The following is a 27,204-nucleotide window of genomic DNA, read 5'->3' on the forward strand; positions in this document are numbered from 1 at the left end:
AAATGTTGACTTTTTGAGTTGCATTCAACTTTGAAGGCTCTATTGCTTTGCATTGCGTTGTGTGAGGCACGATCCAAACACTGACTTTCAGAAAGTCAATAACTGATCTCATATTTCAAAATGGTTCCACTGGGGGTTGAACCCACGACCTTCTGCGTGTAAAGCAGACGTGATAACCGCTACACTATGGAACCTGTGAGAAGTTTACCAAATTGTCAATTTTTCTGAAAGGGAAGAGTGAAACACCAAAGAATGCTTGCATCCTATAATTCAACCTGAGATCCTTTGGCATTTCTTTGGTTTTAGGGCACTTTCAAGGGTATAGCAAAACTGATGTTTCTGGCCACTCTTTGCATAAGGGCCATGACCTGGTACCAACCCTTAGCCAAGAGCTCCAGGGTCGCTACGGTTCCCGTATAAAAGCTATACTCTGGAAGCCGTTCCTCAAGAAATGGAAGGGAGAGGGCAAAGGACTAGTTGCCAGACGGGCCTGTTGCCTCCCTGCAGCTGATTTTCTCCCCATTACTGACTTACCATGTCTTGTTTTATACTGTGTCTCTGTGTGGAAGTGGCCACATTTTTAGAGGCAGGGCTTTGCTTCCTCATGTCAGAAAGCCTCCAGCAAGGAGAAGAGTGAGCACCACAGTAGTGACAGCCTCTTATTTCACTCCAATTCCCCTGAAACTAGAAGTCAGAGTTTTCAATGACTTAGATCTCACACTACAAACACATAGCTACTGTATGTGGCTGCTGGCACAGAAGTGCTTGGGCACACTTGTATACCAGGAAGTACCAAGCTTTTTTGAGGAGGAATTTCAGGCCAAAAATACATTTTTCAGGGTACTGTTTAGGAACAATTCACAGGTGTAAATGTTTCCTACACTATAGCAAATGTTGACTTTTTGAGTTGCGTTCAACTTTGAAGGCTCTATTGCTTTGCATTGCGTTGTGTGAGGCACGATCCAAACACTGACTTTCAGAAAGTCAATAACTGATCTCATATTTCAAAATGGTTCCACTGGGGGTTGAACCCAGGACCTTCTGCGTGTAAAGCAGACGTGATAACCGCTACACTATGGAACCTGTGAGAAGTTTACCAAATTGTCAATTTTTCTGAAAGGGAAGAGTGAAACACCAAAGAATGCTTGCATCCTATAATTCAACCTGAGATCCTTTGGCATTTCTTTGGTTTTAGGGCACTTTCAAGGGTATAGCAAGACTGATGTTTCTGGCCACTCTTTGCATAAGGGCCATGACCTGGTACCAACCCTTAGCAAAGAGCTCCAGGGTCGCTACGGTTCCCGTATAAAAGCTATACTCTGGAAGCCGTTCCTCAAGAAATGGAAGGGAGAGGGCAAAGGACTAGTTGCCAGACGGGCCTGTTGCCTCCCTGCAGCTGATTTTCTCCCCATTACTGACTTACCATGTCTTGTTTTATACTGTGTCTCTGTGTGGAAGTGGCCACATTTTTAGAGGCAGGGCTTTGCTTCCTCATGTCAGAAAGCCTCCAGCAAGGAGAAGAGTGAGCACCACAGTAGTGACAGCCTCTTATTTCACTCCATTTCCCCTGAAACTAGAAGTCAGAGTTTTCAATGACTTAGATCTCACACTACAAACACATAGCTACTGTATGTGGCTGCTGGCACAGAAGTGCTTGGGCACACTTGTATACCAGGAAGTACCAAGCTTTTTTGAGGAGGAATTTCAGGCCAAAAATACATTTTTCAGGGTACTGTTTAGGAACAATTCACAGGTGTAAATGTTTCCTACACTATAGCAAATGTTGACTTTTTGAGTTGCCTTCAACTTTGAAGGCTCTATTGCTTTGCATTGTGCGAGGCACGATCCAAACAATGACTTTCAGAAAGTCAATAACTGATCTCATATTTCAAAATGGTTCCACTGGGGGTTGAACCCAGGACCTTCTGCGTGTAAAGCAGACGTGATAACCGCTACACTATGGAACCTGTAAGAAGTTTACAAAATTGTCAATTTTTCTGAAAGGAAAGAGTGAAACACCAAAGAATGCTTGCATCCTATAATTCAACCTGAGATCCTTTGGCATTTCTTTGGTTTTAGGGCACTTTCAAGGGTATAGCAAAACTGATGTTTCTGGCCACTCTTTGCATAAGGGCCATGACCTGGTACCAACCCTTAGCAAAGAGCTCCAGGGTTGCTACGGTTCCAGTATAAAAGCTATACTTTGGAAGCCGTTCCTCAAGAAATGGAAGGGAGAGGGCAAAGGACTAGTTGCCAGACGGGCCTGTTGCCTCCCTGCAGCTGATTTTCTCCCCATTACTGACTTACCATGTCTTGTTTTATACTGTGTCTCTGTGTGGAGGTGGCCACATTTATAGAGGCGGGGCTTTGCTTCCTCATGTCAGAAAGCCACCAGCAAGGAGAAGAGTGAGCACCACAGTAGTGACAGCCCCATATTTCACTCCAATTCCCCTGAGACTAGAAGTCAGAGTTTTCAATGACTTAGATCTCACACTACAAACAGATAGCTACTGTATGTGGCTGCTGGCACAGAAGTGCTTGGGCACACTTATATACCAGGAAGTACCAAGCTATTTTGAGGAGGAATTTCATGCCAAAGATACATTTTTCAGGGTACTGCTTAGGAACAATTCACAGATGTAAATGTATTCTACACTATAGCAAATGTTGACTTTTTGAGTTGCGTTCAACTTTGAAGGCTCTATTGCTTTGCATTGTGCGAGGCACGATCCAAACAATGACTTTCAGAAAGTCAATAACTGATCTCATATTTTAAAATGGTTCCACTGGGGGTTGAACCCAGGACCTTCTGCGTGTAAAGCAGACGTGATAACCGCTACACTATGGAACCTGCATGAAGTTGACCAAATTGTCAATTTTTCTGAAAGGGAAGGGTTAAACACCAAAAAATGCTTGCATCCTTTAATTCAACCTGAGATCCTTTGGCATTTCTTTGGTTTTAGGACACTTTCAAGGTTGTAGCAAAACTGATGTTTCTGGACACTCATTGCATAAGGGCCATGACCTGGTACCAGCCCTTAGCAAAGAGCTCCAGGGTCACTCCGGTTCCCATATAAAAGCTATACTCTGGAAGCCGTTCCTCAAGAAATGGAAGGGAGAGGGCAAAGGACTAGTTGCCAGACGGGCCTGTTGCCTCCCTGCAGCTGATTTTCTCCCCATTACTGACTTACCATGTCTTGTTTTATACTGTGTCTCTGTGTGGTGGTGGCCACATTTTTAGAGGCAGGGCTTTGCTTCCTCATGTCAGAAAGCCTCCAGCAAGGAGAAGAGTGAGCACCACAGTAGTGACAGCCCCATATTTCACTCCAAATCCCCTGAGACTAGAAGTCAGAGTTTTCAATGCCTTAGATCTCACACTACAAACACATAGCTACTGTATGCGGCTGCTGGCACAGAAGTGCTTGGGTACACTTATATACTAGGAAGTACCAAGCTATTTTGAGGAGGAATTTCAGGCCAAAGATACATTTTTCAGGGTACTGCTTAGGAACAATTCACAGATGTAAATGAATTCTACACTATAGCAAATGTTGACTTTTTGAGTTGCGTTCAACTTTGAAGGCTCTATTGCTTTGCATTGCGTTGTGCGAGGCATGATCCAAACACTGACTTTCAGAAAGTCAATAACTGATCTCATATTTCAAAATTCCTCCACTTGGGGTTGAACCCAGGACCTTCTGCGTGTAAAGCAGATGTGATAATCGCTACACTATGGAACCTGTGAAAACTTTAACAAATTGTCAATTTTTCTGAAAGGGAAGGGTTAAACACCAAAGAATGCTTGCATCCTTTAATTCAACCTGAGATCCTTTGGCACTTCTTTGGTTTTAGGGCACTTTCAAGGGTATAGCAAAACTGATGTTTCTGGACACTCTTTGCATAAGGGCCATGACCTGGTACCAGCCCTTAGCAAAGAGCTCCAGGGTCACTCCGGTTCCCATATAAAAGCTATACCCTGGAAGCCGTTCCTCAAGAAATGGAAGGGAGAGGGCAAAGGACTAAGTGCCAGACGGGCCTGTTGCCTCCCTGCAGCTGATTTTCTCCCCATTACTGATTTACCTTGTCTTGTTTTATACCGTGTCTGTGTGTGGAGGTGGCCACCTTTTTAGAGGCAGGGCTTTGCTTCCTCATGTCAGAAAGCCACCAGCAAGGAAAATAGTGAGCACCACAGTAGTGACAGCCCCATATTTCACTCCAATTCCCCTGAGACTAGAAGTCAGAGTTTTCAGTGCCTTAGATCTCACACTACAAACACATAGCCACTGTATGCGGCTGCTGGCACAGAAGTGCTTGGGCACACTTATATACCAGGAAGTACCAAGCTATTTTGAGGAGGAATTTCAGGCCAAAGACACATTTTTCAGGGTACTGCTTAGGAACAATTCACAGGTGTAAATGTATTCTACACTATAGCAAATGTTGACTTTTTGAGTTGCGTTCAACTTTGAAGGCTCTATTGCTTTGCATTGCGTTGTGCGAGGCATGATCCAAACACTGACTTTCAGAAAGTCAATAACTGATCTCATATTTCAAAATGGTTCCACTGGGGGTTGAACCCAGGACCTTCTGCGTGTAAAGCAGACGTGATAACCGCTACACTATGGAACCTGTGAGAAGTTTACCAAATTGTCAATTTTTCTGAAAGGGAAGAGTGAAACACCAAAGAATGCTTGCATCCTATAATTCAACCTGAGATCCTTTGGCATTTCATTGGTTTTAGGACACTTTCAAGGGTATAGCAAGACTGATGTTTCTGGCCACTCTTTGCATAAGGGCCATGACCTGGTACCAACCCTTAGCAAAGAGCTCCAGGGTCGCTACGGTTCCCGTATAAAAGCTATACTTTGGAAGCCGTTCCTCAAGAAATGGAAGGGAGAGGGCAAAGGACTAGTTGCCAGACGGGCCTGTTGCCTCCCTGCAGCTGATTTTCTCCCCATTACTGACTTACCATGTCTTGTTTTATACTGTGTCTCTGTGTGGAGGTGGCCACATTTTTAGAGGCAGGGCTTTGCTTCCTCATGTCAGAAAGCCTCCAGCAAGGAGAAGAGTGAGCACCACAGTAGTGACAGCCCCATATTTCACTCCAAATCCCCTGAGACTAGAAGTCAGAGTTTTCAATGACTTAGATCTCACACTACAAACACATAGCTACTGTATGCGGCTGCTGGCACAGAAGTGCTTGGGCACACTTATATACCAGGAAGTACCAAGCTATTTTGAGGAGGAAATTCAGGCCAAAGATACATTTTTCAGGGTACTGCTTAGGAACAATTCACAGGTGTAAATGTATTCTACACTATAGCAAATGTTGACTTTTTGAGTTCTCTTCAACTTTGAAGGCTCTATTGCTTTGCATTGCGTTGTGCGAGGCATGATCCAAACACTGACTTTCAGATAGTCAATAACTGATCTCATAATTCAAAATGGTTCCACTGGGGGTTGAACCAAGGACCTTCTGCGTGTAAAGCAGACGTGATAACCGCTACACTATGGAACCTATAAGAAGTTGACCAAATTGTCAATTTTTCTGAAAGGGAAGAGTGAAACACCAAGGGTATAGCAAAACTGATGTTTCTGGCCACTCTTTGCATAAGGGCCATGACCTGGTACCAACCCTTAGCAAAGAGCTCCAGGGTCGCTACGGTTCCCGTATAAAAGCTATACTTTGGAAGCCGTTCCTCAAGAAATGGAAGGGAGAGGGCAAAGGACTAGTTGCCAGATGGGCCTGTTGCCTCCCTGCAGCTGATTTTCTCCCCATTACTGACTTACCATGTCTTGTTGTATACTGTGTCTCTGTGTGGAGGTGGCCACATTTTTAGAGGCAGGGCTTTGCTTCCTCATGTCAGAAAGCCACCAGCAAGAAGAGTGAGCACCACAGTAGTGACAGCCCCTTATTTCACTCCAATTCCCCTGAGACTAGAAGTCAGAGTTTTAAATGACTTAGATCTCACACTACAAACACATAGCTACTGTATGCGGCTGCTGGCACAGAAGTGCTTGGGCACACTTATATACCAGGAAGTACCAAGCTATTTTGAGGAGGAATTTCAGGCCAAAGATACATTTTTCAGGGTACTGCTTAGGAACAATTCACAGATGTAAATGTATTCTACACTATAGCAAGTGTTGACTTTTTGAGTTGCGTTCAACTTTGAAGGCTCTATTGCTGTGCATTGCGTTGTGCGAGGCATGATCCAAACACTGACTTTCAGAAAGTCAATAACTGATCTCATATTTCAAAATGGTTCCACTAGGGGTTGAACCCAGGACCTTCTGCGTGTAAAGCAGACGTGATAACCGCTACACTATGGAACCTATAAGAAGTTGACCAAATTGTCAATTTTTCTGAAAGGGAAGAGTGAAACACCAAAGAATGCTTGCATCCTATAATTCAACCTGAGATCCTTTGGCATTTCTTTGGTTTTAGGGCACTTTCAAGGGTATAGCAAAACTGATGTTTCTGGCCACTCTTTGCATAAGGGCCATGACCTGGTACCAACCCTTAGCAAAGAGCTCCAGGGTCGCTACGGTTCCCGTATAAAAGCTATACTTTGGAAGCCGTTCCTCAAGAAATGGAAGGGAGAGGGCAAAGGACTAGTTGCCAGACGGGCCTGTTGCCTCCCTGCAGCTGATTTTCTCCCCATTACTGACTTACCTTGTCTTGTTTTATACTGTGTCTCTGTGTGGAGGTGGCCACATTTTTAGAGGCAGGGCTTTGCTTCCTCATGTCAGAAAGCCACCAGCAAGGAAAATAGTGAGCACCACAGTAGTGACAGCCCCATATTTCACTCCAATTCCCCTGAGTTTAGAAGTGAGAGTTTTCAATGCCTTAGATCTCAGACTACAAACCCATAGCTACTGTATGCGGCTGCTGGCACAGAAGTGCTTGGGCACACTTGTATACCAGGAAGTACCAAGCTTTTTAGAGGAGGAATTTCAGGCTAAAAATACATTTTTCAGGGTACTGTTTAGGAACAATTCACAGGTGTAAATGTTTCCTACACTATAGCAAATGTTGACTTTTTGAGTTCTCTTCAACTTTAAAGGCTCTATTGCTTTGCATTGCGTTGTGCGAGGCATGATCCAAACACTGACTTTCAGAAAGTCAATAACTGATCTCATATTTCAAAATGGTTCCACTGGGGGTTGAACCCAGGACCTTCTGCGTGTAAAGCAGACGTGATAACCGCTACACTATGGAACCTGTGAGAAGTTTACCAAATTGTCAATTTTTCTGAAAGGGAAGAGTGAAACACCAAGGGTATAGCAAAACAGATGTTTCTGGCCACTCTTTGCATAAGGGCCATGACCTGGTACCAACCCTTAGCAAAGAGCTCCAGGGTCGCTACGGTTCCCGTATAAAAGCTATACTTTGGAAGCCGTTCCTCAAGAAATGGAAGGGAGAGGGCAAAGGACTAGTTGCCAGATGGGCCTGTTGCCTCCCTGCAGCTGATTTTCTCCCCATTACTGACTTACCATGTCTTGTTTTATACTGTGTCTCTTTGTGGAGGTGGCCACATTTTTAGAGGCAGGGCTTTGCTTCCTCATGTCAGAAAGCCACCAGCAAGGAGAAGAGTGAGCACCACAGTAGTGACAGCCCCTTATTTCACTCCAATTCCCCTGAGACTAGAAGTCAGAGTTTTAAATGACTTAGATCTCACACTACAAACACATAGCTACTGTATGCGGCTGCTGGCACAGAAGTGCTTGGGCACACTTATATACCAGGAAGTACCAAGCTATTTTGAGGAGGAATTTCAGGCCAAAGATACATTTTTAAGGGTACTGCTTAGGAACAATTCACAGATGTAAATGTATTCTACACTATAGCAAATGTTAAATTTTTGAGTTGCGTTCAACTTTGAAGGCTCTATTGCTGTGCATTGCGTTGTGCGAGGCATGATCCAAACACTGACTTTCAGAAAGTCAATAACTGATCTCATATTTCAAAATGGTTCCACTGGGGGTTGAACCCAGGACCTTCTGCGTGTAAAGCAGACGTGATAACCGCTACACTATGGAACCTGTGAGAAGTTTACCAAATTGTCAATTTTTCTGAAAGGGAAGAGTGAAACACCAAAGAATGCTTGCATCCTATAATTCAACCTGAGATCCTTTGGCATTTCTTTGGTTTTAGGGCACTTTCAAGGGTATAGCAAAACTGATGTTTCTGGCCACTCTTTGCATAAGGGCCATGACCTGGTACCAACCCTTAGCAAAGAGCTCCAGGGTCGCTACGGTTCCCGTATAAAAGCTATACTTTGGAAGCCGTTCCTCAAGAAATGGAAGGGAGAGGGCAAAGGACTAGTTGCCAGACGGGCCTGTTGCCTCCCTGCAGCTGATTTTCTCCCCATTACTGACTTACCATGTCTTGTTTTATACTGTGTCTCTGTGTGGAGGTGGCCACATTTTTAGAGGCAGGGCTTTGCTTCCTCATGTCAGAAAGCCACCAGCAAGGAGAAGAGTGAGCACCACAGTAGTGACAGCCCCATATTTCACTCCAATTCCCCTGAGTTTAGAAGTCAGAGTTTTCAATGCCTTAGATCTCAGACTACAAACCCATAGCTACTGTATGCGGCTGCTGGCACAGAAGTGCTTGGGCACACTTGTATACCAGGAAGTACCAAGCTTTTTAGAGGAGGAATTTCAGGCTAAAAATACATTTTTCAGGGTACTGTTTAGGAACAATTCACAGGTGTAAATGTTTCCTACAATATAGCAAATGTTGACTTTTTGAGTTCTCTTCAACTTTAAAGGCTCTATTGCTTTGCATTGCGTTGTGCGAGGCATGATCCAAACACTGACTTTCAGAAAGTCAATAACTGATCTCATATTTCAAAATGGTTCCACTGGGGGTTGAACCCAGGACCTTCTGCGTGTAAAGCAGACGTGATAACCGCTACACTATGGAACCTGTAAGAAGTTGACCAAATTGTCAATTTTTCTGAAAGGGAAGGGTTAAACACCAAAGAATGCTTGCATCCTATAATTCAACCTGAGATCCTTTGGCATTTCTTTGGTTTTAGGGCACTTTCAAGGGTATAGCAAAACTGATGTTTCTGGCCACTCTTTGCATAAGGGCCATTACCTGGTACCAACCCTTAGCAAAGAGTTCCAGGGTCACTCCGGTTCCCATATAAAAGCTATACTCTGGAAGCCGTTCCTCAAGCAATGGAAGGGAGAGGGCAAAGGACTAAGTGCCAGACGTGCCTGTTGCCTCCCTGCAGCTGATTTTCTCCCCATTACTGATTTACCTTGTCTTGTTTTATACCGTGTCTCTGTGTGGAGGTGGCCACCTTTTTAGAGGCAGGGCTTTGCTTCCCCATGTCAGAAAGCCACCAGCAAGGAGAATAGTGAGCACCACAGTAGTGACAGCCCCTTATTTCAGTCCAATTCCCCTGAGACTAGAAGTCAGAGTTTTCAATGCCTTAGATCTCACACTACAAACACATAGCTACTGTATGCTGCTGCTGGCAAAGAAGTGCTTGGGCACACTTATATACCAGGAAGTTCCAAGCTATTTTGAGGAGGAATTTCAGGCCAAAGATACATTTTTCAGGGTACTGCTTAGGAACAATTCACAGGTGTAAATGTATTCTACACTATAGCAAATGTTGACTTTTTGAGTTCTCTTCAACTTTGAAGGCTCTATTGCTTTGCATTGCGTTGTGCGAGGCATGATCCAAACACTGACTTTCAGATAGTCAATAACTGATCTCATAATTCAAAATGGTTCCACTGGGGGTTGAACCAAGGACCTTCTGCGTGTAAAGCAGACGTGATAACCGCTACACTATGGAACCTATAAGAAGTTGACCAAATTGTCAATTTTTCTGAAAGGGAAGAGTGAAACACCAAAGAATGCTTGCATCCTATAATTCAACCTGAGATCCTTTGGCATTTCTTTGGTTTTAGGACACTTTCAAGGTTGTAGCAAAACTGATGTTTCTGGCCACTCTTTGCATAAGGGCCATGACCTGGTACCAACCCTTAGCAAAGAGCTCCAGGGTCGCTACGGTTCCCGTATAAAAGCTATACTTTGGAAGCCGTTCCTCAAGAAATGGAAGGGAGAGGGCAAAGGACTAGTTGCCAGACGGGCCTGTTGCCTCCCTGCAGCTGATTTTCTCCCCATTACTGACTTACCATGTCTTGTTTTATACTGTGTCTCTGTGTGGAGGTGGCCACATTTTTAGAGGCAGGGCTTTGCTTCCTCATGTCAGAAAGCCTCCAGCAAGGAGAAGAGTGAGCACCACAGTAGTGACAGCCCCATATTTCACTCCAATTCCCCTGAGTTTAGAAGTCAGAGTTTTCAATGCCTTAGATCTCACACTACAAACACATAGCTACTGTATGCGGCTGCTGGCACAGAAGTGCTTGGGCACACTTGTAAACCAGGAAGTACCAAGCTTTTTAGAGGAGGAATTTCAGGCCAAAAATACATTTTTCAGGGTACTGCTTAGGAACAATTCACAGGTGTAAATGTTTCCTACGCTATAGCAAATGTTGACTTTTTGAGTTCTCTTCAACTTTAAAGGCTCTATTGCTTTGCATTGCGTTGTGCGAGGCACGATCCAAACACTGACTTTCAGAAAGTCAATAACTGATCTCATATTTCAAGATGGTTCCACTGGGGGTTGAACCCAGGACCTTCTGCGTGTAAAGCAGATGTGATAACCGCTACTCTATGGAACCTGGAAGAAGTTGACCAAATTGTCAATTTTTCTGAAAGGGAAGGGTTAAACACCAAAGAATGCTTGCATCTTTTAATTCAACCTGAGATCCTTTGGCATTTCTTTGGTTTTAGGACACTTTCAAGGTTGTAGCAAAACTGATGTTTCTGGACACTCTTTGCATAAGGGCCATGACCTGGTACCAGCCCTTAGCAAAGAGCTCCAGGGTCACTCCGGTTCCCATATAAAAGCTATACTCTGGAAGCCGTTCCTCAAGCAATGGAAGGGAGAGGGCAAAGGACTAAGTGCCAGACTGGCCTGTTGCCTCCCTGCAGCTGATTTTCTCCCCATTACTGATTTACCTTGTCTTGTTTTATACCGTGTCTCTGTGTGGAGGTGGCCACCTTTTTAGAGGCAGGGCTTTGCTTCCCCATGTAAGAAAGCCACCAGCAAGGAAAATAGTGAGCACCACAGTAGTGACAGCCCCTTATTTCAGTCCAATTCCCCTGAGACTAGAAGTCAGAGTTTTCAATGCCTTAGATCTCACACTACAAACACATAGCTACTGTATGCGGCTGCTGGCACAGAAGTGCTTGGGCACACTTATATACCAGGAAGTACCAAGCTATTTTGAGGAGGAATTTCAGGCCAAAGATAAATTTTTCAGGGTACTGCTTAGGAACAATTCACACGTGTAAATGTATTCTACACTATAGCAAATGTTGACTTTTTGAGTTGCGTTCAACTTTGAAGGCTCTATTGCTTTGCATTGCGTTGTGCGAGGCATGATCCAAACACTGACTTTCAGAAAGTCAATAACTGATCTCATATTTCAAAATGGTTCCCCTGGGGGTTGAACCCAGGACCTTCTGCGTGTAAAGCAGACGTGATAACCGCTACACTATGGAACCTGTGAGAAGTTCACCAAATTGTCAATTTTTCTGAAAGGGAAGAGTGAAACACCAAAGAATGCTTGCATCCTATAATTCAACCTGACATCCTTTGGCATTTCTTTGGTTTTAGGGAACTTTCAAGGGTATAGCAAAACTGATGTTTCTGGCCACTCTTTGCATAAGGGCCATGACCTGGTACCAACCCTTAGCAAAGAGCTCCAGGGTCGCTACGGTTCCCGTATAAAAGCTATACTTTGGAAGCCGTTCCTCAAGAAATGGAAGGGAGAGTGCAAAGGACTAGTTGCCAGATGGGCCTGTTGCCTCCCTGCAGCTGATTTTCTCCCCATTACTGACTTACCATGTCTTGTTGTATACTGTGTCTCTGTGTGGAGGTGGCCACATTTTTAGAGGCAGGGCTTTGCTTCCCCATGTCAGAAAGCCACCAGCAAGGAGAAGAGTGAGCACCACAGTAGTGACAGCCCCTTATTTCACTCCAATTCCCCTGAGACTAGAAGTCAGAGTTTTAAATGACTTAGATCTCACACTACAAACACATAGCTACTGTATGCGGCTGCTGGCACAGAAGTGCTTGGGTACACTTATATACCAGGAAGTACCAAGCTATTTTGAGGAGGAATTTCAGGCCAAAGATACATTTTTCAGGGTACTGCTTAGGAACAATTCACAGATGTAAATGTATTCTGCACTATAGCAAATGTTGACTTTTTGAGTTGCGTTCAACTTTGAAGGCTCTATTGCTGTGCATTGCGTTGTGCGAGGCATGATCCAAACACTGACTTTCAGAAAGTCAATAACTGATCTCATATTTCAAAATGGTTCCACTGGGGGTTGAACCCAGGACCTTCTGCGTGTAAAGCAGACGTGATAACCGCTACACTATGGAACCTGTGAGAAGTTTACCAAATTGTCAATTTTTCTGAAAGGGAAGAGTGAAACACCAAAGAATGCTTGCATCCTATAATTCAACCTGAGATCCTTTGGCATTTCTTTGGTTTTAGGGCACTTTCAAGGGTATAGCAAAACTGATGTTTCTGGCCACTCTTTGCATAAGGGCCATGACCTGGTACCAACCCTTAGCAAAGAGCTCCAGGGTCGCTACGGTTCCCGTATAAAAGCTATACTTTGGAAGCCGTTCCTCAAGAAATGGAAGGGAGAGGGCAAAGGACTAGTTGCCAGACGGGCCTGTTGCCTCCCTGCAGCTGATTTTCTCCCCATTACTGACTTACCATGTCTTGTTTTATACTGTGTCTCTGTGTGGAGGTGGCCACATTTTTAGAGGCAGGGCTTTGCTTCCTCATGTCAGAAAGCCACCAGCAAGGAGAAGAGTGAGCACCACAGTAGTGACAGCCCCATATTTCACTCCAATTCCCCTGAGTTTAGAAGTCAGAGTTTTCAATGCCTTAGATCTCAGACTACAAACCCATAGCTACTGTATGCGGCTGCTGGCACAGAAGTGCTTGGGCACACTTGTATACCAGGAAGTACCAAGCTTTTTAGAGGAGGAATTTCAGGCTAAAAATACATTTTTCAGGGTACTGTTTAGGAACAATTCACAGGTGTAAATGTTTCCTACAATATAGCAAATGTTGACTTTTTGAGTTCTCTTCAACTTTAAAGGCTCTATTGCTTTGCATTGCGTTGTGCGAGGCATGATCCAAACACTGACTTTCAGAAAGTCAATAACTGATCTCATATTTCAAAATGGTTCCACTGGGGGTTGAACCCAGGACCTTCTGCGTGTAAAGCAGACGTGATAACCGCTACACTATGGAACCTGTAAGAAGTTGACCAAATTGTCAATTTTTCTGAAAGGGAAGGGTTAAACACCAAAGAATGCTTGCATCCTATAATTCAACCTGAGATCCTTTGGCATTTCTTTGGTTTTAGGGCACTTTCAAGGGTATAGCAAAACTGATGTTTCTGGCCACTCTTTGCATAAGGGCCATTACCTGGTACCAACCCTTAGCAAAGAGTTCCAGGGTCACTCCGGTTCCCATATAAAAGCTATACTCTGGAAGCCGTTCCTCAAGCAATGGAAGGGAGAGGGCAAAGGACTAAGTGCCAGACGTGCCTGTTGCCTCCCTGCAGCTGATTTTCTCCCCATTACTGATTTACCTTGTCTTGTTTTATACCGTGTCTCTGTGTGGAGGTGGCCACCTTTTTAGAGGCAGGGCTTTGCTTCCCCATGTCAGAAAGCCACCAGCAAGGAGAATAGTGAGCACAACAGTAGTGACAGCCCCTTATTTCAGTCCAATTCCCCTGAGACTAGAAGTCAGAGTTTTCAATGCCTTAGATCTCACACTACAAACACATAGCTACTGTATGCTGCTGCTGGCAAAGAAGTGCTTGGGCACACTTATATACCAGGAAGTTCCAAGCTATTTTGAGGAGGAATTTCAGGCCAAAGATACATTTTTCAGGGTACTGCTTAGGAACAATTCACAGGTGTAAATGTATTCTACACTATAGCAAATGTTGACTTTTTGAGTTCTCTTCAACTTTGAAGGCTCTATTGCTTTGCATTGCGTTGTGCGAGGCATGATCCAAACACTGACTTTCAGATAGTCAATAACTGATCTCATAATTCAAAATGGTTCCACTGGGGGTTGAACCAAGGACCTTCTGCGTGTAAAGCAGACGTGATAACCGCTACACTATGGAACCTATAAGAAGTTGACCAAATTGTCAATTTTTCTGAAAGGGAAGAGTGAAACACCAAAGAATGCTTGCATCCTATAATTCAACCTGAGATCCTTTGGCATTTCTTTGGTTTTAGGACACTTTCAAGGTTGTAGCAAAACTGATGTTTCTGGCCACTCTTTGCATAAGGGCCATGACCTGGTACCAACCCTTAGCAAAGAGCTCCAGGGTCGCTACGGTTCCCGTATAAAAGCTATACTTTGGAAGCCGTTCCTCAAGAAATGGAAGGGAGAGGGCAAAGGACTAGTTGCCAGACGGGCCTGTTGCCTCCCTGCAGCTGATTTTCTCCCCATTACTGACTTACCATGTCTTGTTTTATACTGTGTCTCTGTGTGGAGGTGGCCACATTTTTAGAGGCAGGGCTTTGCTTCCTCATGTCAGAAAGCCTCCAGCAAGGAGAAGAGTGAGCACCACAGTAGTGACAGCCCCATATTTCACTCCAATTCCCCTGAGTTTAGAAGTCAGAGTTTTCAATGCCTTAGATCTCACACTACAAACACATAGCTACTGTATGCGGCTGCTGGCACAGAAGTGCTTGGGCACACTTGTATACCAGGAAGTACCAAGCTTTTTAGAGGAGGAATTTCAGGCCAAAAATACATTTTTCAGGGTACTGCTTAGGAACAATTCACAGGTGTAAATGTTTCCTACGCTATAGCAAATGTTGACTTTTTGAGTTCTCTTCAACTTTAAAGGCTCTATTGCTTTGCATTGCGTTGTGCGAGGCACGATCCAAACACTGACTTTCAGAAAGTCAATAACTGATCTCATATTTCAAGATGGTTCCACTGGGGGTTGAACCCAGGACCTTCTGCGTGTAAAGCAGATGTGATAACCGCTACTCTATGGAACCTGGAAGAAGTTGACCAAATTGTCAATTTTTCTGAAAGGGAAGGGTTAAACACCAAAGAATGCTTGCATCTTTTAATTCAACCTGAGATCCTTTGGCATTTCTTTGGTTTTAGGACACTTTCAAGGTTGTAGCAAAACTGATGTTTCTGGACACTCTTTGCATAAGGGCCATGACCTGGTACCAGCCCTTAGCAAAGAGCTCCAGGGTCACTCCGGTTCCCATATAAAAGCTATACTCTGGAAGCCGTTCCTCAAGCAATGGAAGGGAGAGGGCAAAGGACTAAGTGCCAGACTGGCCTGTTGCCTCCCTGCAGCTGATTTTCTCCCCATTACTGATTTACCTTGTCTTGTTTTATACCGTGTCTCTGTGTGGAGGTGGCCACCTTTTTAGAGGCAGGGCTTTGCTTCCCCATGTAAGAAAGCCACCAGCAAGGAAAATAGTGAGCACCACAGTAGTGACAGCCCCTTATTTCAGTCCAATTCCCCTGAGACTAGAAGTCAGAGTTTTCAATGCCTTAGATCTCACACTACAAACACATAGCTACTGTATGCGGCTGCTGGCACAGAAGTGCTTGGGCACACTTGTATACCAGGAAGTACCAAGCTTTTTTGAGGAGGAATTTCAGGCCAAAAATACATTTTTCAGGGTACTGTTTAGGAACAATTCACAGGTGTAAATGTTTCCTACACTATAGCAAATTTTGACTTTTTGAGTTGCGTTCAACTTTGAAGGCTCTATTGCTTTGCATTGCGTTGTGTGAGGCACGATCCAAACACTGACTTTCAGAAAGTCAATAACTGATCTCATATTTCAAAATGGTTCCACTGGGGGTTGAACCCAGGACCTTCTGCGTGTAAAGCAGACGTGATAACCGCTACACTATGGAACCTGTGAGAAGTTTACCAAATTGTCAATTTTTCGGAAAGGGAAGAGTGAAACACCAAAGAATGCTTGCATCCTATAATTCAACCTGCGATCCTTTGGCATTTCTTTGGTTTTAGGGAACTTTCAAGGGTATAGCAAAACTGATGTTTCTGGCCACTCTTTGCATAAGGGCCATGACCTGGTACCAACCCTTAGAAAAGAGCTCCGGGGTTACTCCGGTTCCCGTATAAAAGCTATACTCTGGAAGCCGTTCCTCAAGAAATGGAAGGGACAGGGCAAAGGACTAGTTGCCAGACGTGCCTGTTGCCTCCCTGCAGCTGATTTTCTCCCCATTACTGACTTACCTTGTCTTGTTTCATACCGTGTCTCTGTGTGGAGGTGGCCACCTTTTTAGAGGCAGGGCTTTGCTTCCTCATGTCAGAAAGCCTCCAGCAAGGAGAAGAGTGAGCACCACAGTAGTGACAGCCCCTTATTTCACTCCATTTCCCCTGAGACTAGAAGTCAGAGTTTTCAATGACTTAGATCTCACACTACAAACACATAGCTACTGTATGCGGCTGCTGGCACAGAAGTGCTTGGGCACACTTGTATACCAGGAAGTACCAAGCTATTTTGAGGAGGAATTTCAGGCCAAAAATACATTTTTCAGGGTTCTGCTTAGGAACAATTCACATGTGTAAATGTTTCCTACACTATAGCAAATTTTGACTTTTTGAGTTCCTTTCAATTTTGAAGGCTCTGTTGTTTTTCTTTTCTTTGTGTGAGGCACGATCCAAACACTGATTTTCAGAAAGTCAGTATCTGATCTCATATTACAAAATGGTATGGAGGGGCTCCGCTTGGGACAACTGATGTATGGAGGGGCTCTGCTGAGGACACCAGAAGTAAGGAGGGGCTCCGCTCGGGACACTGTGATGTATGGAGGGGCTCCACTGGGGACACTGAGATGTATGGAGGGGCTCCACTGGGCATACCTGATGTATGGAGGTGCTTCACCGGGGACACCTGATGTATGGAGGGGCTCTGCTGGGGCCACCTGTTGTATGGAGCCGCTCCACTGGGGACACCTGATGTATGGAGGGGCTGCACTGAGGACACTGAGATATATGGAGGGGCTCTGCTGGGGACACCTGACGTATAGAGGGGCTCCGCTGCGGACACCTGATGTATGGAGGGGCTCCGCTTGGCACACTGGGATGTATGGAGGGGCTCCGCTGGGGACACCAGATGTATGGAGGTGCTCCCCTGGGGACTCCAGATGTATGGACGTGCTCCACTGAGGACACCAGATGTAAGCAGGGTCTCTGCTGGAGACACCTGATGTTAGGACAGACTCTGCTGGGGGCACCTGATGCAAGGACGGACTCTGCTGGGGGAACCTGATGGCATCTGGTGGCAGGCGACGTGGCAGGTGACACGTTCAGGGGTCCCACTGATTCTGGATTATGGTGAGTTGAATGATTTCCTTCTACAGTTGCAAAAAAAAGTATGCGAACGGCTTTGGAATGAAATGAATTTCTGCACAAATTGGTCATAAAATTTGATCTGATTTTCATCTAAGTCACAGCAATAGACCATCACACTCTGCTTAAACTAATAACACACAAAGAATTAAATGTTACCATGTGTTTATTGAACACACCATGTAAACATTCACAGTGCGGGTGAAAAAAGTATGTGAACCCTTGGATTTAATAACTGGTTGAACCTCCTTTGACAGCAATAACTTCAACCAAACATTTCCTGTATTTGCAGATCAGACGTGCACAACGGTCAGGAGTAATTCTTGACCATTCCTCTTTACAGAACTGTTTCAGTTCAGCAATATTCTTGGGATGTCTGGTGTGAATCGCTTTCTTGAGGTCATACCACAATCGGGTTGAGGTCAGGACTCTGATTGGGCCACTCCAGAAGGTGTATTTTCTTCTGTTTAAGCCATTCTGTTGTTGATTTACTTCTACGCTTTGGGGTCGTTGTCCTGTTGCAACACCCATCTTCTGTTGAGCTTCAGCTGGTGGACAGATGACCTTAAGTTCTCCTGCAAAATGTCTTGATAAACTTGAGAATACATTTTTTCTTTGATGATAGCAATCTGTCCAGGCCCTGACACAGCAAAGCAGCCTCAAACCATGATGCCCCCACCACTATACTTCACAGTTGGGATGAGGTATTGATGTTGGTGTGCTGTGCCTCTTTTTCTCCACACATAGTGTTATGTGTTTCTTCCAAACAACTCAACTTTGGTTTCATCTGTCCACAGAATATTTTGCCAGTAATGCTGTGGAACATCCAGGTGCTCTTGTGCAAACTGTAAATGTGCAGCAATGTTTTTTTTGGACAGCAGTGGCTTCCTCTGTGGTATCCTCCCATGAAATTCATTCTTGTTTAGTGTTTTACGTATCGTAGATTCACTATCAGGGATGTTAGCATATGCCAGAGACTTTTACAAGTCTTTAGTTGACACTCTAGGATTCTTCTTCACCTCATTGAGCAGTCTGCGCTGTGCTCTTGCAGTCATCTTTACAGGACACCCCCTCCTAGGGAGAGTAGCAGCAGTGCTGAACTTTCTCCTGTTATAGACAATTTGTCTTACCGTGGACTGATGAACAGCAAGGCTTTTGGAGAAACTTTTATAACCCTTCCCAGCTTTATGCAAGTCAACAATTCTTAATCGTAGGTCTGAGAGCTCTTTTGTGCGAGGCATTATTCACATCAGGCATTGCTTCTTGTTAAAAGCAAACACAGAACTTGTGTGTGTTTTTTATAGAGCAGGGCAGCTGTAACCAACACCTCCAATCTCATCTCATTGATTGGACTCCAGTTGGCTGACACCTCACTCCAATTAGCTCTTGGAGATCTCATTAGTCTAGGGTTTCATATACTTTTTCCACCTGTACTGTTAATGTTTACATGGTGTGTTCAATAAAAACATAGGAACATTTAATTCTTTGTGTATTATTAGTCTAAGCAGACTGTGATTGTCTATTGTTGTGACTTAGATGAAGATCAGATCCCATTTCATGACCAATTTGTGCAGAAATCCATATCATTCCAAAAGGGTTCACATACTTTTTTTTTGCAACTGTATATTACAATGTAATAGTAATAATGCGCTTCAATCCTCCTGACACCACAACAACTATGGTGCATGGATGATTTAAGAGCTAACACCAGGTGTTTGGAGTATCTTTATCTGCTGATTTGTTAAACTCTGGAATACACATTTCTATTGTGGTGTAGGATCTGGGCCTGCTGCCCCTCCATCCCTCTTTCCTTCCTTCTCTCTCCTTCCCTCCTTCTTTCTCTCTCCCTCCCTATCTCTTTTCCCCTTTCTTTCTCCATCTCTCATTCATCTCAGACTCTAACCACACCCCCATTTGAACCACACCCATACAAGCCATGCCCACTATTCCACATAAACCACACCCATTTTTCAGCACGGCATGTTTTTCTTTTTTGTTATGTCACACCTAAAAATGCATGCCCTGCCCCCTAATTATAATAGGACTCCACCTACAGCCAAAAAAAAGTGTCCCTATAATTTTTTTACAATGTTGCTAACTATGCCCTTGCCCTGTAGGAGGGTATGGAAGCACAGAGCCGGGGCTGTGCGCCCACAATGCCCACCTATTAAATCATGTCCTATGGTGATGACAGGTGGCAGTGCCATGGCCCTGTGTGTGGGTGACAATGGACAGAGGGGGGGGGACTAAACAAAGGATGGGGGAGAGGTGTAGGTCAGGAATATTATTAACCCAGTTATGAGAAAATAAAGCCAAGTTTCAGCAATACCAATTAGATCATAGTTCTCCTCATGCACCAGAGCTTCCAACTCACCTATTTTGCTTGGCAGGCTTCTGGCATTGTTGAATCTATGCCACAAAGAATTAAGACAAAAGTCTGTCCAACAAGGTACTAGCAAGGTGTACCTAATAAAGTGGCTGGTAATAATATAGAAATAATATAGAAATATTACAAATCCTTGAGGTGAACAGCACAATGAATGTGGTTTGAGTGGAAAGCAATCAGACCCTCCTAAATGTTATATATAGAAAAAATCTAATCAAATCAAATCAATAAAAATTTCCTTTATTATAAAAAAAAAATTACATGCTATTTTCAAAATTTTTGGTAATAGTTGTATTTTTTTTTTTACTTTTGTGGACTTATAATACATTTTAATTGCAACAATTTTTGATTGATTTTTTTTATAGATAGATTGGATAGATGGACAGAAGGATAGATGGATTTTTTTTGCACTTTTATAAGTTTCAAAAGAAAGGAAAGAAGTATTATTAGCAGTGGTGCATATATATATGTATGTTTTTTTTCTTCACCCCAATTCTCATCCCAGCTTGCACCAGTTTTCAGTTAAAGTGGAGGGCCACCCTGAAAAAAAAATACATTAAAAATGAAAAAAAAATCAGAAAAAAAAATGAAAAAACATTTTTTTTTAATTTACCAGAAATGCCTGTTGCTAGGCACATCATCCTAATCTGCCTTTTCATCCTCCGCGGAGATCTTCTATCTTCTCTCCTCCATGCGGCGTCTTCTGGGTAATGGGTCGCGCTGTGTCCTGGGAACTGTGTGTCCCAGAACACAGCGCACCCCATTCACAAAGTGCTGCGCGACTCGCGCATGCGCAGTAGGAAACGGGCAGTGAAGCCACAAGGCTCCACTGCCTGTTTCCCTTAGCCAAAATGGCGGCGCCGGGACCCGAGAGCCGAGGGACGGGTCAGCCTTGGGCGGCTGACATCGCGGGCGCCATGGACAGGTAAGTGTGTTTAGTAAGTCAGCAGCTACAGTGTTTGCAGCTGCTGACTTTACATTTTTTTTTTTTTTAAGCCGGCCCTCCTCTTTAACTTCTGTAAATCAACTGCCAGCATATCATGGGTGTCAGAAGGCAGAGATTGTCCTGCTTTCAAAAATTCAAGACCTTCATTGCAGCAAAGGTATCTGTTTTGTGAATTGCATTTAAATATAAAACATCTTTGAAGTCACTAAAAGACAGAAGTGGAAAACAAAAAACAAAAAAAAAAAGTGGTTCCACTGGGGCTCGAACCCAGGACCTTCTGCGTGTAAAGCAGACGTGATAACCGCTACACTATGGAACCAGCTGATATCTCTGCTTCTTGCAGTCTCTACTGTGTGTGCCATGTCACAGCTCCCTCTACTGGATCAACTGATGACTTTTTCCTTTTTTTTAGCTGATAGTTCATAAACACTATTAAAAATATAATACAGTGTTTCTCAAACTTTATGCAGGCAAGGTGCCCTTTACAATTCTCAGGGCAACCAATTCTAAAATATAAAAGGCTAAACCTATGATTTGTTTACATAATGCAGCAACGTCCACACATAGGACAGCCAACGTTAGAGGTGATTTATTCTTCCAAAGTAAACACACCTTTGCACACTGGTACTGACTAGTATTCCAATGTTTCTCTTCTCCCTCACTCAGCTAATGTGACCGCAGCACTGACAAAAAAAAAGGCCGGGGCAAACAAGGATGCTGTTCAGGTGCCCGATGTCCTCCTTATCAACCGATGACTTTGCTGCTTGTTAGGACCCCAGCAGCTCGAAGGTTGTAATGGTGCACAATGAAAACCTGTGGCTTTGTGTAACTATAACCCTTTCATGACTAAGCCTATTTTTGACATTTGGTGTTTACAAGTTAAAATCCATATTTTTTGCTAGAAAATTACTTGGAACCCCCAAACATTTTATATATATATTTTTAGCAGAGACTCTAGAGAATAAAACGGAGATTGTTGCAATATTTTATGTCACACAGTATTTGCGCAGCGGTGTTTTAAACGCAACTTTTTGGGAAAAGGGACACTTTCACGAATTTTAAAAAAAACGAAACAGTAAAATTAGCCCAATTTTTTTGCATAATGTGAAAGATAATGTTACGCCGAGTAAATAGATACCAAACATGTCACGCTTTATAATTGCACGCACTCGTGGAATGAAGACAAAGTTACAGAGGAGGTCTAGAGCTAGAATTATTGCTCTCACTCTGACGATCGCGGCAAAACCCCACATGTGTGATTTAAACACTGTTTACATATGCGGGCGCGACTTCCGTATGCATTTTCTTTGCTGCGTGAGCTCGAGGGGACAGGGGGGGGGCGCTTTAAAAATATGTTTTTTTTCTTATTTATTTTATTTATTTCAAAATTAATAATTTTTATTTTTTTATTTTTTATTTTTTTGATCACTTTTATTGCTGTCACAGCTGTAAACATCCCTTGTGACAGTAATAGGTGGTGACAGGTACTCTTTATGGAGGGATCGGGGGTCTAAAAGACATCCAATCCCTCCTTTACACTTCAATGTATTCAGATCGCCATTTTTGGCAATTCTGAATACTGTATATATTTTTAAATCCGGCGCCATTGGCAGCCGAGTAAACGGGAAGTGACGTCATGACGTCACTTCCGTGTTTACAATTAGGAGACTGGAATGAAGCCGCTTACGGCTTCATTCCAGTCCCTCCCTAGCCGCCAGAGGCATCGGATGTTTGATCGGGGCTCCCGATTGAACAGGAGCCCCGGTAAGAGCGGCGGGAGGCGGCGGGAGAGGGAGACGTCCCCTCCCGCTCCTCCGGCATAACAGCCAAGCTGCTTTTAGCCAAATCGGTTGCTATGGCTGGAAAGCCGATTGCCCGCTCTAAAAATCAGTACCGGGATGATGCCTGCAGGTGCGGGCATCATCCTGGTATAACCCCCGGAAGCCGAGTACGCACATCTGCGTACGCTCGGCGGGAAGGGGATAATGCTCCATACACACGATCGGATTTTCCGACAACAAAACCGCGGAATTTTGTTCGAAGGTTGTTGGCTCCAACTTGTCTTGCATACACACGGTTGCAGAAATGTTGGCCAACAATTACGAACGTAGTGACCTACAAGACGTACGACGAGCTGAGAAAAAGAAAGTTCAATAGCCAGTGCAGCTCCTTCTGCTTGCTTCCGCGCATGCGTGAACTTTTGTGCATCAGACTTGTTTGGCGGAAAATTTGAGAACCTGCTAGCCAACATTTGTTGGCGGAAAGTCCAACAACAAATGTTCGTTGGAGCGTACACACGGTCGGACGTTCAGCCAACAAGCTCACATCCAACATTTGTTGTCAGAAAATCCGATCGCGTGTATGGGGCAGAAGGCAAGCTTGATCCACCTGCTGGCTTGTATGTTGGGCCAATTTTAAGGCATTTTGACAAGGCACCCCTGAAAAAACCTGAAGGCACCCTGCTTGAAAAAAGACTGATATCTGTTGATATCCTTATCCCATAGTCACTGCTACCCAGATTCTGAAAAATCCCCCCTTCCCACCACCCTCTGGTGCCTCTCTGGTGCTCTCCCGTTCAATCGGGAACCCGGATTAGCAATCTGGTGGCTGCGCCAGATTACCATAGAGCTGACCATGGCTCGGATGGTACCTGGCCATCTCTATGACCCTGGGGGGCCGCAAGCCATGTCATGATGTTACTTCCGGCTCTGGCAGATGTAAACACTGCCAGTTTTTTTTTCTCTGGAAAGCAGAGATCAATGTTTTTTTTTTTTATCTCATGCTTTCTAGGGTAGAGGAAATATCTGGGGTCTTATTGACCCAAGATCTCTCCTTAACTACTTGCCAACCAGCCGCCATGTATTTACTGTGGTAATGCGGCACCATTGCACGAAACAACGTACCTGTACCTCGGTTTGTTCAATAGCCAGCAGATGATTAGCTAGCGGGGATGCCAATCAATGGGTCCGGCGGAGCCGATGTCCACCCGGCCACCCACGATCATCCCCAGGAGTGGCAGAGCGATGATCTGCCTATGGAAACAAGGAAGATCACCATTCTACAAGGGGACAAGATGGAGATCTTGTGTCCCTTCTAAGCATAAACTGGGATTTCTGTCTTCCCCCAATCAGTGCAAACCCCACACAGTTAGTAAGCACCCCCACCTTTCGATTGCCCCTGATGTTAACCCCTTCCCTGCCAGTGTCTTTAGTGCAGTGACCGTGCATTTTTTTTTTTATCGCTGTATTAGTGTCACTAGTCCCCAAAAAGTGTCAGTTAGATGTCCGATTTGTCGCAAGTCCCACAAAAAATTGCCGATCACTGCCGTTACTAGTCAAAATAAAATAAAAAAATAAATAAAAATTCCATAAAAATATTGCATCGGTTGTAGATGGTTGTAACTTTTGCGCAACCAATCAATATATACTTATTGGGATTTTTTTAACCAAAAATATGTAGCTGAATACATATTGGCCTAATTTGATGAAAAAAAAAAAGATAGAATTTAAAAAAATTTGTATTGGATATGTTTTATAGCAGAAAGTAAAAAATATTGTGTTTTTTTTTCAAAATTGTCGTTCTTCTTTTGTTTATAGCTCAAAAAATAAAAACCACAGAGGTGATCAAATGCCACCAAAAGAAAGCTCTATTTGTTCAAAAAAAGGACATACATTTTATTTGGGTACAACATCGCACGACCGCACAATTGCTAGTTAACCACTTACCGACCGCCGCATGACTATATACGTCCTGACTTTGAAGAGGGATATCTCTTCATGGTGGTAATGGTGGTCTTTGCATTGGATTGGCTCCAAGGTCACCGTTACCGGCGGCGGGTAAGGGCCCCCCCATGCCCTCCGCTGCTTACCGTAGCCGTCGGCAGCAGTGGAGGCGATCAGGTCCTATCGCTTGCTGGGTATAGAGATGAGTGAGGCTAAGATGGCCCCCACCCGTCTCCATACCATAGCAGGGCGGAAGCGACATCAAAATGTCCCTTCCGCCCATATGTCTTAAAGGGCCATTTTTCTGTTGTCATTTTTTCAAATGACAAAATGTATTTATTTATTTTTTGCATTTAAGTCCAAATATGAGATGTGAGGTCTTTTTGACCCCAGATCTCATATTTAAGAGGACCTGTCATGCTTTTTTTCTATTACAAGGGATGTTTACATTCCTTGTAATAGGAATACAAGTGACCCAATTTTTTTTTAAAAACAGTGTAAATATAAATACAATAAAATAAAATAAATAAGAATTTATTTTTTAAAGTGCCCCATCCCGACAGGCCCATGAGTAGTGCCCACATACAGGGCTGGACTTACCATTGGGCTTGACTGGGCTCAAGCCCATGGGCCCCGCCCAATAGGGGGCCCCGCGGGCCCCACTGAGATACATAGCCAAGTTTAATCGGCTCATCTCCTCTCACAGTTACGCCCAGTCCCGCCCTATGATGGACATAACACAGGGACTGGGCGTGAATGTGAGCCGAGCCGACTACACTCGCCTACTCTCGGACCCTTAGCCACCGAGAGCCACCAAGAGCCACTAAGAGGACCCGAGAGCCACCGAGATAAAGAAGACTATGTATCTCGGCAGATCCATTTTTAAACTTCAAGACTGCAATGACAGGCTGCATTGATGGGCATTTAAATGTAATTTTTCTCCTTAAACTTCCCTCCTAAAAGTTTTTTTTCCTTAAAATTCCCTACTAAACTTGGGGTGCGTGTTACATGCCAATAAATACAGTATTGTATAGAAGGTAGTGCCCGAAAGTGACCCAAGCCCAGGGGCCCCCACCACCCTAAGTCCTGCCCTGCCCACATATGAAAACAGTGGTTAAACCACACTTGGTATGAGGTATCTCAGCGATACGTTAGAGCGAGAGCAATAATTCTAGCCCTAAACCTCCTCTGTAATGCAAAACATGCAACCTATAGAATTTTTTAAACGTCGCCTATGAAGATTTTTAAGTGTAAAAGTTTGACGCCATTCCACGAGCGGGCACAATTTTGAAGCGTGACATGTTGGGTATCAATTTACTCGGCGTACCATTATCTTTCACATTATAAAAAAAATGAGGCTAACTTTACTGTTGTCTTGTTTTTTTATTCAAAAAAGTGATATTTTTTTTCAAAAAAGTGTGCTTGCAATACCGCTGCACAAATACGGTGTGACAGAAAGTATTGCAACGACCGCCATTTTATTCTCTAGGGTGTTAGAAAAAAAAATGTATAATGTTTGGGAGTTCTAAGTAATTTTCTAGCAAAAAAACGTATTTTTAATTTGTAAACACTGAGTCTGAAAAAGAGGCTCAGTCTTAGCCCACGTACACACGGTCGGAGATTTTGCCAACCAAATCCGTCGGATTTTGCCAGTCGGATTTAGTCCGACGGATTGTATCCGAAACTGTTGCATACACACGGTCGGGCCAAGTTGGCGAAAAATCCGATCTTTCAGAACGTGATGACGTAATTTCGTTACGATGGGACTACGTTCAGGCTAGTAGCCAATAGCTTTGATGTAGGAATTTGATCTGAGCATGCGTGGCACTTGGTCCGATGAAAATGCTCTACACATGATCGGATTAGGTCCGACCGGCCCAGTTGGTCGGGAAATATTTCCAACATGTTGGAAAATTGGGTCCGACGGAGATTCGGACGGAATCAGTCCGATGCAGACCACACACAGTCGGATTATCTGACGACGCGGTCCGATAAGACTCATTCCGACAGATTCTCCGACCGTGTGTACAAGGGCTCAGGGCTGATTCTCACCTATGCATTTTGAGTGCTTTTTGTCTTTTGCAGGTTTGCCGTCCAATTAACATGGGTTCCTATGGAACACGTTCTGTGCAAAATGCAAAAAGCACAAAAAATGCATAGGTGTGAAACAGGCCTTAAAGTGGTTAAAGTAATGCAGTGCCGTATCACAAAAAATGGCCTGGTCAGGAAGGGGGTAAAACCTTCCAGTCCAGAAGTGGTTAAAGATGACCTGTCATGCCTTTTTCCTTTTACAATTGATATTTACATTTCTTGAAATGGGTATAAAAGTGATTTAAAAAAAAAAAATGAAAGGGACAGTGTAAAAAAAATAAAAATTACTCAAAAAATTTCTTAAGCAAATTAAATTTGGTGTTCGCATGCAGAAGCGAACGAAAACATAGGTTGCACCTACATATGTAAATGGTGTTTGCACCACACATGTGATATATCGCCATGGATGTTAGAGCGAGAGCAACAGCACTAGACCTCCTCTGTAACTCTAAACTGTAAGCTGTAAACATTTTTAAAGCATAGCCTATGGAGATTTTTAAGGACCGAACTTTGTCGCCATTCCATACCAATTTTAAACCTGGACAAATTGGGT

At 43.9% G+C, this 27,204-nt stretch overlaps 19 non-coding genes across 19 annotated transcripts; all 19 read right to left on the reverse strand.

Annotated features, from left to right (window-relative positions):
- Positions 1-121: 121 nt before the first annotated feature.
- Positions 122-194, reverse strand: TRNAV-UAC (transfer RNA valine (anticodon UAC)). Its single transcript has one exon. It is a non-coding gene; the product is annotated as a tRNA-Val (tRNA).
- An 816-nt stretch (positions 195-1,010) lies between these two features.
- On the reverse strand, positions 1,011-1,083 carry TRNAV-UAC (transfer RNA valine (anticodon UAC)). The gene has a single exon. It is a non-coding gene; the product is annotated as a tRNA-Val (tRNA).
- Positions 1,084-1,894: 811 nt separating this feature from the next.
- Positions 1,895-1,967, reverse strand: TRNAV-UAC (transfer RNA valine (anticodon UAC)). The gene has a single exon. It is a non-coding gene; the product is annotated as a tRNA-Val (tRNA).
- Positions 1,968-2,778: 811 nt separating this feature from the next.
- On the reverse strand, positions 2,779-2,851 carry TRNAV-UAC (transfer RNA valine (anticodon UAC)). The gene has a single exon. It is a non-coding gene; the product is annotated as a tRNA-Val (tRNA).
- Positions 2,852-4,556: 1,705 nt separating this feature from the next.
- Positions 4,557-4,629, reverse strand: TRNAV-UAC (transfer RNA valine (anticodon UAC)). Its single transcript has one exon. It is a non-coding gene; the product is annotated as a tRNA-Val (tRNA).
- An 816-nt stretch (positions 4,630-5,445) lies between these two features.
- On the reverse strand, positions 5,446-5,518 carry TRNAV-UAC (transfer RNA valine (anticodon UAC)). Its single transcript has one exon. It is a non-coding gene; the product is annotated as a tRNA-Val (tRNA).
- A 745-nt stretch (positions 5,519-6,263) lies between these two features.
- Positions 6,264-6,336, reverse strand: TRNAV-UAC (transfer RNA valine (anticodon UAC)). Its single transcript has one exon. It is a non-coding gene; the product is annotated as a tRNA-Val (tRNA).
- An 816-nt stretch (positions 6,337-7,152) lies between these two features.
- On the reverse strand, positions 7,153-7,225 carry TRNAV-UAC (transfer RNA valine (anticodon UAC)). The gene has a single exon. It is a non-coding gene; the product is annotated as a tRNA-Val (tRNA).
- Positions 7,226-7,973: 748 nt separating this feature from the next.
- On the reverse strand, positions 7,974-8,046 carry TRNAV-UAC (transfer RNA valine (anticodon UAC)). Its single transcript has one exon. It is a non-coding gene; the product is annotated as a tRNA-Val (tRNA).
- Positions 8,047-8,862: 816 nt separating this feature from the next.
- On the reverse strand, positions 8,863-8,935 carry TRNAV-UAC (transfer RNA valine (anticodon UAC)). Its single transcript has one exon. It is a non-coding gene; the product is annotated as a tRNA-Val (tRNA).
- Positions 8,936-9,751: 816 nt separating this feature from the next.
- On the reverse strand, positions 9,752-9,824 carry TRNAV-UAC (transfer RNA valine (anticodon UAC)). Its single transcript has one exon. It is a non-coding gene; the product is annotated as a tRNA-Val (tRNA).
- An 816-nt stretch (positions 9,825-10,640) lies between these two features.
- Positions 10,641-10,713, reverse strand: TRNAV-UAC (transfer RNA valine (anticodon UAC)). Its single transcript has one exon. It is a non-coding gene; the product is annotated as a tRNA-Val (tRNA).
- Positions 10,714-11,529: 816 nt separating this feature from the next.
- On the reverse strand, positions 11,530-11,602 carry TRNAV-UAC (transfer RNA valine (anticodon UAC)). Its single transcript has one exon. It is a non-coding gene; the product is annotated as a tRNA-Val (tRNA).
- An 816-nt stretch (positions 11,603-12,418) lies between these two features.
- Positions 12,419-12,491, reverse strand: TRNAV-UAC (transfer RNA valine (anticodon UAC)). Its single transcript has one exon. It is a non-coding gene; the product is annotated as a tRNA-Val (tRNA).
- An 816-nt stretch (positions 12,492-13,307) lies between these two features.
- Positions 13,308-13,380, reverse strand: TRNAV-UAC (transfer RNA valine (anticodon UAC)). Its single transcript has one exon. It is a non-coding gene; the product is annotated as a tRNA-Val (tRNA).
- An 816-nt stretch (positions 13,381-14,196) lies between these two features.
- On the reverse strand, positions 14,197-14,269 carry TRNAV-UAC (transfer RNA valine (anticodon UAC)). The gene has a single exon. It is a non-coding gene; the product is annotated as a tRNA-Val (tRNA).
- Positions 14,270-15,085: 816 nt separating this feature from the next.
- Positions 15,086-15,158, reverse strand: TRNAV-UAC (transfer RNA valine (anticodon UAC)). Its single transcript has one exon. It is a non-coding gene; the product is annotated as a tRNA-Val (tRNA).
- Positions 15,159-15,974: 816 nt separating this feature from the next.
- On the reverse strand, positions 15,975-16,047 carry TRNAV-UAC (transfer RNA valine (anticodon UAC)). Its single transcript has one exon. It is a non-coding gene; the product is annotated as a tRNA-Val (tRNA).
- A 5,037-nt stretch (positions 16,048-21,084) lies between these two features.
- Positions 21,085-21,157, reverse strand: TRNAV-UAC (transfer RNA valine (anticodon UAC)). Its single transcript has one exon. It is a non-coding gene; the product is annotated as a tRNA-Val (tRNA).
- Positions 21,158-27,204: the final 6,047 nt, after the last annotated feature.

This window comes from Lithobates pipiens, unplaced genomic scaffold, assembly GCF_037356315.1.
Source record: "Lithobates pipiens isolate NorthernLeopardFrog02 unplaced genomic scaffold, aLitPip1_a1.2 Scaffold_1, whole genome shotgun sequence".
NCBI classification, from domain to species: Eukaryota; Metazoa; Chordata; class Amphibia; order Anura; family Ranidae; genus Lithobates; species Lithobates pipiens.